The sequence below is a fragment of the Centruroides sculpturatus genome, unplaced genomic scaffold, assembly GCF_000671375.1.
Source record: "Centruroides sculpturatus isolate CEXI.00-Female unplaced genomic scaffold, Cexi_2.0 scaffold1746, whole genome shotgun sequence".
Taxonomy (NCBI): domain Eukaryota; kingdom Metazoa; phylum Arthropoda; class Arachnida; order Scorpiones; family Buthidae; genus Centruroides; species Centruroides sculpturatus.
This window is the reverse complement of record NW_019386611.1, coordinates 84,595-96,047: the sequence shown is the minus strand read 5'-3', so window position 1 is coordinate 96,047 and position 11,453 is coordinate 84,595.

Below are 11,453 nucleotides of genomic sequence, written 5' to 3'. Positions count from 1 at the left end.
CTTCAATCTTTGGCTATGTCTTGGGCTACTCAAATATTTTACGTTTTTGATACTAAATTAACATCTGAAGTATATTTTTTATTGTTTTTATATTTTTCAATATATTTATTTTGTTTGTACAAAATAAAAAAATAACTTTTAACGATACAATAGTCTTTGTTAGGCTTAACATCGATGAAAATTCAACGTGAAGCGACACGCAACGGAGAAAATTTTCCACATCGGATACGTTAAACTATTTTTTCGTACGTAAATCAGTTATCCGAAATATCAGTTATCCGGACAACCCCAGTCCCCAATTGATACGGAAAATCGACGCTCTACTGTATATAGATACCGGGAACATACACATAACAGTCGGGAAAGTAGTACGGCAGACTACGTTACAGGCACGACTATTTACAAGTAATTTTCAGGAAATCTTTCTAAGGAGACAACTTTTTAAAACAAACAGATTGTAACTCACTAGTGTCCTTTATAGACGGGTTTTTAATATTATTATTAATTTTTTATTCTTTCATTATTATTATTATTATTATTTATTTCAGGTTTTTATTATTGTTTATAATTTAATTTGGCAACGTTTATTTAAAAATTTACAAAACTCATTGGAAATATGAAAGCGTACTGTATTTGATTCGAATAAATCAGCTGTCTGACATTTTCCACTGCTTTGTTTTATAAGCATAGCAGGAATGCATTAGGCTCGTCCTTGAATACTATAAAATATACGACGGTAACGGGCAATAGGTATTTTATATTGCTTATAAATTCCACGTATATTTGCAGAAGAATTTTTATTACTGTGATAAGAAACCAACATTAGCGTAATTGAGTAAATTTCATCTTCACTGAATTAATGGTGGTACTTAGGTGAAAATAATTTTCTTTTCTTTCGAAAAATCAAAATATTAATTTCCTAAATAGTTTGTTTGGACAAATTGCAATGGAAAGAGGACGGCTGATAAATTTTGATACACACTACATGACAGTTGGACACACGATTTATGCAAATAGAACAATTGAATGAAAAGAGAGGAATTATAAACGCTACTGGCTTCTTTCCAAGATGTTTACATTTGTTTTGATTTTTAAATATTTCACCCTTGCGGACGGTAAAAGCCCATTTTCCTATCCGAAGCGTTGCCTAAGAGGCTCGGATTTCAATACATTTGGCCAAGTCGAAATAGTGCCAGTCGAGAAAACTACGGATCGATCTTGTAATAATGAAAATTCTTCTCTAGATAATGAATTTCCTTCAAGTTTTCGAGTGTGGATTCTTTCTGTGTTAGGAAAAACCTTAACGGACTTGGCAATCTGGCCATTGTTAATATTACATAACAGAAGCACAAATTTATTTAATGGAAAATAATGTATTTGAGCAAGGAAAAAAATTATTATGGCAAAATTGAACAAGCAATAATCATTGGCACGTATTTTCAATTATAATTCGTTTATGCAAAGAAGAGCCTATCATGGACGGAGTGGATACAATCACGGAAAACTATTAGTTGTCCATGGGTTCGCGCCTAGTACCCAATAGAGTGATCATGCGGAATTTTTCGTGTTTTATTCACATTTGTAACTTCTAAATAGGGGCCAGACTTCCTTAAATAGTCTTCAGGGATGCATCCCTCTTTGGCAGATTGTCCAAGTTTCCGTATGCAAATAAACCATAACCATTTGTACAGAAATATATTCATTATTATTTTTCTTGAATAATTCATAGGAGATTTACATATGCTTAACAAAATTGTTTAATAAATTATTACCATTGATTGTAATCGATAGCAATTAGGAAAGTATATTAAAATGGATTCTTAAAAATCGATATTTATCTAGAAGTGAAATTGCATCATTCACTTCCTCTCTACTTTCAACGTCTAAGACTTCAATGTAAAATGGATTTTAACTTTTATACAACAATTTCTCAATTAACTTTGATATTAAATTGTTTAATATTTGTTTCATTTTGCATCAATCGAATTAAGAAAGGGAAAGGGTATTTAAATAATATATCGAAGTAGAAAAATTATTATAAAAATATTACACATTCTTGCAGAACTAAGTACAGTCGTTTCCATACATCTTAATAATGGCAGGAAATACCATCAACTACTGTCCAACTTACACCTTTTATCCCGTTCTATCTGCTGTTAAAGTGTTTGGTATCGATTTCGTATTGTAATTATATAAATTAAGCAACCTTCACTGCAGATTTTTCTTTCAACCAAGTGAAAAATATATACTGTATTCTGACCAAGGATATTTTTCGTTTCTCCTTCCTCTAGCTTCTGATGCCATAACATGAATAAGAAAAATTTAATTTCTCTAGTAATTATAACTGAAAATTTAAATTATTTATTATTCTATTTAATTAACTGCACTTTCCAGTTAAGTTTGTTAAGCTGCACTTAAAATTATAATTAAATAGGTATTGATTATCATTATAATTATATCTATTCATCATCTCATATAACCACGTTCAGAATCGCCTCAAGGCTATAATGATGAATGGGTAAGTGCTGATTAAATATAACAATGCAACACTAACTCCATAAGCCAAGAGTATAGCTGCCACGACAAAAATCAAAGTAGAAATTGGCCCTATGAAACTGAAAACTCACCATATCAGCTTGTTGGTTTAGACACGAATCCAAGACCAAGAAGGATCTTTTATTCAAACAATTGCTAAGCCGACGAACCATTGAATTATCGTATTAGATAAACTTGACAATTCTAGTGAAAATAATTGATTATTTTAAAAAATGGTGTGTGAATATTAATTAAAAATAATAAGTACAAATAGATTTGATTTAATTTCCTTTATTTTTCATGAAAATGACAAATATTGAGAAATTGTGCAAATGAGTTAAATATAAATTAATAATAATAATAATATATTAGTAATAATCAAAATTATATAACGCTTAAGGAGATTATTTGAGGACCCAATCTCCAAGAGAAAACCGGATCGAATTCGAGTAATCAATTTTTTGTGAGCGATTTTTCTTAGATACGCTTTAGTACTGACCGGTTTCCATTGTGGGCCTGGCCAACCAGTGACGCATTATAGCTTCATGGGCATTCATAGTTTTATAAATTGGAATTGCGAACTATATGAATATAGACTCAACTTATGGTATATGAAATGCCTGATGCAATTTCTCTTCTACGTAAAATGAATTTTTAAAAAATTGACATTTTGTCTTTCATTACAATATTGTCCTAAATACTCTCCCTTAGAGTGAAAGACAATAAAATTTATTATGCAATTAGTTGTGCCTCTCTTAACTTGCGCAAATATTTGTAGAATGATAATGATAATGAACGAATTTCTCTTCACAAACGATGATCTGTAATCTAAAATCCATGCCAATGATCAATCTCTAATAAATCGAGGCACCAACACTTTAATAAGATTTCTGCGTGCTCATATTCATTATGTGGAGTATAATTATTTTGTGCTTTCGCTATCCTATGTTAATAGTAACTTGATCGCCATGTCTGTTAAATTTACAGCCTAACGCTTTGAAGGATCCTAGACCATGTCCAAGATGGAATTCCCAGAAAATTTTCAGGATGGTCTGTCTCCAATACATTAGTCTCCCTCACGATTGCCACCAATTTGTTTTGTCCCGTCATCTTGGAGTGAAATTTTATGCAAACTTTATTAGTTAAAGAATTGGGTATTATTGAGATTCGATAAGTATAATTTACACAGATCCGAAATAAAGCACACTGGTAAAAATCCATGTTTATAAGCTAACAAATTTGATGATAAGACGAATATCAATACAAATACAAAGAGTTATATGAAAGGCATTTTGCAGATGAAATAAGCGAATTGCTTGAGTGACTATTTAGTATACTCAACTTGTACTGGTAAAATTTGCTATTTAAAATCCAGAGAAGAATATCCAGAAAATTAGTGACGGCAACGCACAAAAAACAATTATCAAGGATTCAGATTTGAAGATTGTTTGTCAAAAAAGATATCTATTTCGTTTATCAAAGTACTCTCGAAATTGATAACATCTAGACAGTAGTATACCACGTTCTGAAACCAATAATTTGAAAAGCATCAGCCACTTGTGTATTCGAATGAGATGCATAGTGTTTAAATATCACGGAAAGCAAGCTCAAACACCGAACAATTGACCGTACAATACCTTCAGACTCTTCCTAAGAAAAGGTGATGGTTACATAAACAAGAAGTACCCGTTAAGGATTGAAAAACAATCTTGCAGTGCTCAGACAGAGGAAAATATTTAAGAAAAATAATCGCCTATGATGTTTATGTCGTTCCTATTTAGGAAATAAACACGTGTAGAGAGCTTAAGCAAGAATAATTCGTTACTTTCCAGCGTACATACGAACTCACGACCAGTGTTTACAGTTTTATGCAGTCCACTCAATGATAATTGATAACACAAATAGAAATGTCTGTTCGTAATTAAGTAAATACTTTCTGTAATGACACCAAATTAATTAAAGTCTGTCCTGTTAAGATTTGATGAGTATAATTTACACTGTTTCTTTCTTTTCATAACTCCGCTCAATTGGATCATCGATGACAAAATAGAATACAGAGCACGAATGACCTAAAACGCGAACATTCAGACTCATTTTTTGTTAAACAATTATTAAAATAATTAAAAATTAGTATTCAAATGTAATACTCACTCTGATCAAGAAATTCTTTTTAATAAAGAAGAAATCTGCAACTGATATTCCTATCGGAAATCCTCCAAATGTTTTCATGAAATCGACAATCTGTTAAGTAAAAAAAAGTATTGATAACAATTATCGCGGGTGTATTTGTTGATGACATTGCTACGATAGTTGTCGAGAATTTATGAAAATATTGTTTGATTAATACGATAAGACACATGAAAACTCCAAGAGATATTCTTAATTCTGATTTCTATTCGCCCACGAGCGAAAATTTTTTTTTTTCAACAAGACATTTACTTTTTATGTAAAAAATTCGGGTTTTTAAAATTTCATTACATTGTAGCAATTAATATGAATTTTGGGAGGTGGTATTGGGGCTTAATTCATTATCTCCGGCCGCACTATTGCATGACTAGCTGAGCCTATTATACATTTGGAAAAAGGGCTTATGTATGTGCATACAAGAAAAATTTAATTTAACGAATCAAACATATAATATTAATAATAAAATACAGAAATAATACCTTAAATTTAAATTCCACAGGTACATCAAGCGAATAAAATTTTCCAATGGAAACGAAGTCGTCATAACACTAAATTTAAATATAAAAAATAATACATATTAGAGTATTGTCTATAATGCATTTACTAAAAAATAACTAGTTTTTATAACTAAAAATAACGAGCAATTATTTATTGTGACTCGGACACAACGCCAGGCTGCAATTTTTATTCATCTTTTAAATTTATTTAATTTAAATTTTCAAATTAGTAGTGGTTTGCCTATGTACATTTCACCTTTTCTTTAAGAATACAGTCGTGCGGTCATTTATCTAACACCTTTCAGAGTAAAAATTTTAAATTGATATAACACGACTTTCGATTTGCCTCAGACGTTGGATTATAGTTTATCTGGGCCTGGTGCACCTACGGTTAATATCTGAATTTACTTTTCATCTATCTAACTCCGTTCTCGAGGTTAAGAAAAGACAATCAGGCAGACAAACGACAGTGGAAATTTATAAATGTGCAATATTTTTTTCAAATTGCAGCCCAATGAAAAAGTTTCAGAAGAAATGCTTACAGTAGAGGTTACGTAGGAAATGAACCAGGTTACAAGAAGAATTCCAATCAGGAAGAATATCGAAATGATGATGATGATTATCCTCAAATGATAATTCATTCGAACAAATATGGCTCCATAAGTAAAAACACATGTAATAAGCAGAAAATGTAAGTAAGCTAGAGGAATTAGAGTGTAGAACTTTTCATTCACTTCTTCAATAATTTCCCATATTTCGGTATATTTCTCTATTGTGTCCTGAATGTCAGCAATCAACACGAACGGTTTTGTCTTGATCCCATGTAAAAATGTCCATAATTTTTTAATTCGCTCTGAGACAATGTAACCGCTTCCACCAAAGATGATGACTAACGACATAATATGAGCAGCAACATACAAAAACCAAACGGAGTGAAGTACTGAGCAAGTAAATGCTTCGATGTCGCTTCCATTCTGCTGCTTTATTACGGAGTAAAATATGCCCGATGTCATTGCAGACAGTGACAAGGAGACCGAGAAGAAAATCGCCAGATATCCCAATAGATATCTTTCACTTCGATCTGCCATTTGTGATTCTCCCGCGTAACAGCTTTTCATGTTATGAATATTAATTTTCCTTCTTTTTACAATGCTGAACTGCAGAGCCAAGTATATCGAGAGAAGAAGAAGAGAAAACGATGCCCACACAGCGTAATTGCCATTCATGCGTATAACTCGGACGCAATAGAAATTAGGAAATAAAATTTCTACCAAGAAGAAACCGGGCATCAGCCATGAAAATATTTCCAGAATATATTTATTAACGTCGTACAGGCGATTGTTTACAGGTACCTGTATTGTTGCTGAATCCGTGAAACAAGAACACGGTAACACAAAGTCGATACCAAACACTTTAACAGCGGATAAAACGAGATAAAAGGTGTATGTTGGACAATACTTCAACCCGTTTCCTGCCATTAGTGAGGTGTATCAAAAACAATTATTTTTTACTGTAATTTCTTAATTATTATTAACTTCGATATATTATTTAAATATCCTTTCCATTTTTTAATTCGATTAATGCAGAATAAAAAATATAGTTTATACATTCATGTAAAATTAACCGAGAATTCGTTTTATAGAAATTAAAATCCACTTTGCATAGAAGGAAGTGTAGACGTTGAAAACATATAGAAAGTGGACGATGCAATTTCACCTCTAAATTCAATCGATTTTTGAAAACTCGATATTTTTGATCCATTAAAACACTTTACTACTTAATATTGATTAGAATCAAGGGTAATAATTTCATTAAGCAATTATATCCACTTTGCTAAGCTAATATAAATATTTTTGGAATTATTTCAAGGATAACGATAAAAAATGTGTGTTTGAGCAGAATATTTATGATTTATTTGCATACGGTAACGCGACACGTGGGCAATCTGCCGAAGATTGATGCATCCCTGGAGGACGATCGCGCATCTAATAGATGTGAAAACGTGTTGAAAGTCCGGAAAATTCCACGTAGCCAGCTAGTTACCGATGGGCGAATCTACAAACCAGTTTTTTGTAGCCGTATTTACTTCACCGGTTATGGGCTCATATCTACAGAAACAAATTATAATCTAAAATACATGCCAATGATTAATGCTTGTTAAGTCGTGGCTCGAACACAAATATGATGTTTTCTTGCTCATATACATTATGTGTTTGTAAAATGAACTTGTTTCTGTTATATAGTATTAACATTGGCTACAGTCGGTCAAGGTTTTTCCTAACACATTCCTAACCAATTCGTGATTGTCCTTTATAACGGCGATCCTAATTTTTTATTATTTATAAATGAAGTTAGAAACATTTTTTAAAATTTAAAAAATTTCGTGGAAATTTCAACATACACCGGTATTTGGTTTGAGTGAATTATCTGACATTTTCTACTTCTTTGTTTTATGAACAAAGCAGGAGTGCATTAAGCTCGTTCTTGAACACTACAAAATACACATTAACGGGCAATAGGTATTTTTATATTGATTATAAATACCAGCAATATTTGCAGAGGGATTTTTATTACTAAGATAACAAACCAACATTAGCGTAATTGAGTAAATTTCATCTTCTTTAATGAAGGTACAGCACTAAGTATACGTACTTAAGTGAAAATTAATTTCTTTTTTTTGAAAAATCAAAATACTGATTCCCTAAATTATATATTTTGGCCAAATGCAATGGAAAGAGGACAGCTGACAAATTATTATATACATTACATTAACTAATGAAACATGAAAGTTGGACACACGATTTCTGCAGAAAGAACAGTTGAATGGCAAGAAAAGATTTATATAGGCCACCAGCTTTTTTTGAAGATGTTAATTAACATTTGTTTAAATATTTGAGTATTTCTGCAGTATGGATAGTATGACAGCCGGTTTCTTACGTTTAGTGTGGTGTAAGAGGACCGGTTTTAATAAATTTGGAGTTATTGACAGCAGTGGCAGTGGAGAGGGGTATAGACCGACTTTTATGAACGAAACAAACACGAATTAATTAAATTTTGTATAGTGGAGATTTAAAGAAGAAATTCACAATTGAAAGCACTGCTGATATAATAACGAAGATTTATTGCTAGACTTACTACACCTTTACATTACATGTTTGGTTTTACACAAAGTATCGTGTGTACTAATTAAACTTCCTTCTTACTGGTATAAAAACAAGCAATTAAAATTAAATCACTTTTTACAAGTTTGAAATTGCATTTCGAAAAATCACTCATTTAATAAGCGAGATTTTCTTCGTTCTTAGAATAAATCAGTTAGATTTCAACCCAGACTCCGACATACGTAATTGCTCACAGGGATAGTAAGTAAGCTTGTTATTACATTTGAACTTCAAAGTATCAGTAGCGTGCCGTCATTAGAAGCGGTTGATGCGACGCTTCCCTTGTATTTTCTAAAAAAATAAATACATATTAATTTTAATTACAGTATAGCGTCGTTTATTCGAATAGATTGGGGACTGGGGTTGTTAGAGTAACTTATTCTTCGGATAACCGATTTGTACGAAAAAATATATACCATGTTGAAATTTTTCTCCTTTGCGTGTGGCTTCACATTGAGTTTTCGTCGATGTTAAGCCTAATGTAAACTTTTTAAAATAATAATCGTGGCTATTGTATCGTTAAAAATTATTTATTTATTTTATGCAAACAAAATAAATATATTGAAAGATATAAAAACAAAAAAAAAATTATACTTTACAAGTTAATCTAGTATTAAAAACGTTGGACTCAGCACGACACAGTCCTCAGAAAAACACTACACACAAGTGAGAGTGCTGCCAGATAAATCACACACACCAACAAAAAAATATATTGGAGTAGCGAAAGATTACAACGTCACAGCATAAGTAAAAATTTAAATTTGCCGACTGAAATTCTTTCGGATAACTAAGGTTTCAGATAACCGGTTTTCGGATAAACGACGCTCTACTGTATATGAAAATTATCGCACAATATTTTATTATAATTGCATTATGTATCTTATTACAAATTTCTGTACTACATGTGAAAAAAATAATATCGCTATTGTATATTCGAATATTAGTGGCAGAGTGGAAGCGCTGTATTGTCAGCATCCTAAAACCTATATTCGCGCTTTACAGAGCACCGATCTCACCCGATTTAGCCGGTGGAAGCCTAAGACCTCGGGTGGCTGCTACACTTATAACGCATCCAATTCTATCCAGGACCGGTTCCGGTCTGTTAGCCGCCCGCCCGATAGATATTTGGCCACTCTCGCCCGATTACGCGAATCGCGAGTAGATTTATAACTTAACTTAACCGATAATAATTTACCTGTATGTTTTTATGATAGTTTTCTGTATAGTTGACAGGAGTTTTAAAAAATCCGTTAAAATATTTGATATATTTATTCCGCTTTACGATTTTATATTACTCACAGATTTTATTGTTAAATCAGCGATATTACGATTTCCTATATCCTATCTTTAAGGGGATGTAGAAAAACACGTGTACAATCTTGTATAATGTTAAAAAAAATTAACTACTACTTTGGTAGCATCATTTGCAACTACCTTTAATGAATGAGAGAGATGCACGAGGTACAGAAAAAGCTCTAGAATTTATTTTCCATACATTTACGATTTATATAACCGTTGTCATAAAAATTCGTCTCTCCACTTTTTTCCCAAGTCTGGAAATATTCGAGTACATAGTAACTGGTTTCGACTTATTTCTTCTTAAGAAGTAGTTAAATAATTAAGCAATTAGGGAAGTGGGTACATAAACAAAACCCTACTGAAAGAGCCGTAATTTTATTTAAACAAAAGTTTAACCGAGTACAGTGGGACTGATTTCTTCGAAATGTTAGATGTAATAAAGACAAGTTTTTCCAGTTTAGTGAAAGTGACTAAAAGTTGTAAATTTTGGAAATTTTCTGGTCCTAAAACGAATTAGTTAGAAAACAAATGACGGACAATCTATTAAGTTTTACATATTTAGACTTTTATAGCTATAGTGAGACGGCCCACCAGTGGCCGAATGGTCTTCGTACCCTAAACACTGGGAGTTCGGTCGTGGGTTCGGGCCGCGATCGGACAGGCTGGCTGTTTGCAGTTTTCCGGGTTTTCTCCTTGCCAATAACGACTAAATAGGAGGCTAGTTCCCCTTAAAAGTCCTCCCGGAAGGCAGTAGTTCCCGTCGCGTAACATCGCGCCCCAGAGAAAACAACGGGAAACCACACTGGATAGTAACCTTCCCTAGTAACTCCTTGGCGTATTATTAACTAATTACTAATCTGCGCTGGTTGTTGCCGAGATCAGGAAATCTGATATTGGAGGTATATTGGTGATGCGACAAAAGAGGCACTTAAAATTGACTGGTATCGTCACCCTCGGGATTTTGCAGCCCGCGTGCGTGTACTCACCGCACACCTAGCGAGGCAGTCTTTGATTGCACTCGTCGAGAGCTAAGTGATTAAGAGTAAAAAATATTTTATGTTATTTTTATGTACGCAGTTACATTACAAAGCTATATTTAATTATAACTTTCTTTAAAAGTATATTCGTACAATTGAAAAATGTTATGTACAGGGTATGTATATCCACAACGCATTTTATTTTTAATTTTAGCCCTTATATAGTGGCTAGCGATTCGGAATGTGATTGCGATATTGAAACCTTATTTTAAAAAAGTTTCAGGGCTGCGGAGTCGCGTAAAAATCTACCGACTCCGACTCCGACTCCGACTTTTCCTTATTATCCGACTCCGACTCCGACTTTGACTCCAGTTAAAACACCAAAATTCCACGACTCCGACTCCACAGCCCTGAAAAGTTTTGGCTCGAGATCATATAATGAAAAAGAAAACGTTATTAAAAGAGAAAGGCAAATGCCTAAGTTAAATATAAACGCATCAATAAAAGATTTGTTCGACATTTTCACCATAAAATGGCTCTGTAAATGCATAAAAATGCTAAAATTGTTTTCTTGGCTCGCCTGCTATTTTCAAATGAAACTAGTGTGTCGAATAAGAATGGCTTTAACAATTGAGCTGGCAAAAGACACGAAAAATCGTCGATTCTTTCGTATTTGAAGCAATTTGGAAATCGAAGCGGAATAGAATTTAACATTAGTAAATAATATAAAATAAATATTGAAAATTATAACGAGATAGTTACGGTTAATAGATATATTATATCTAAATAAATAGATG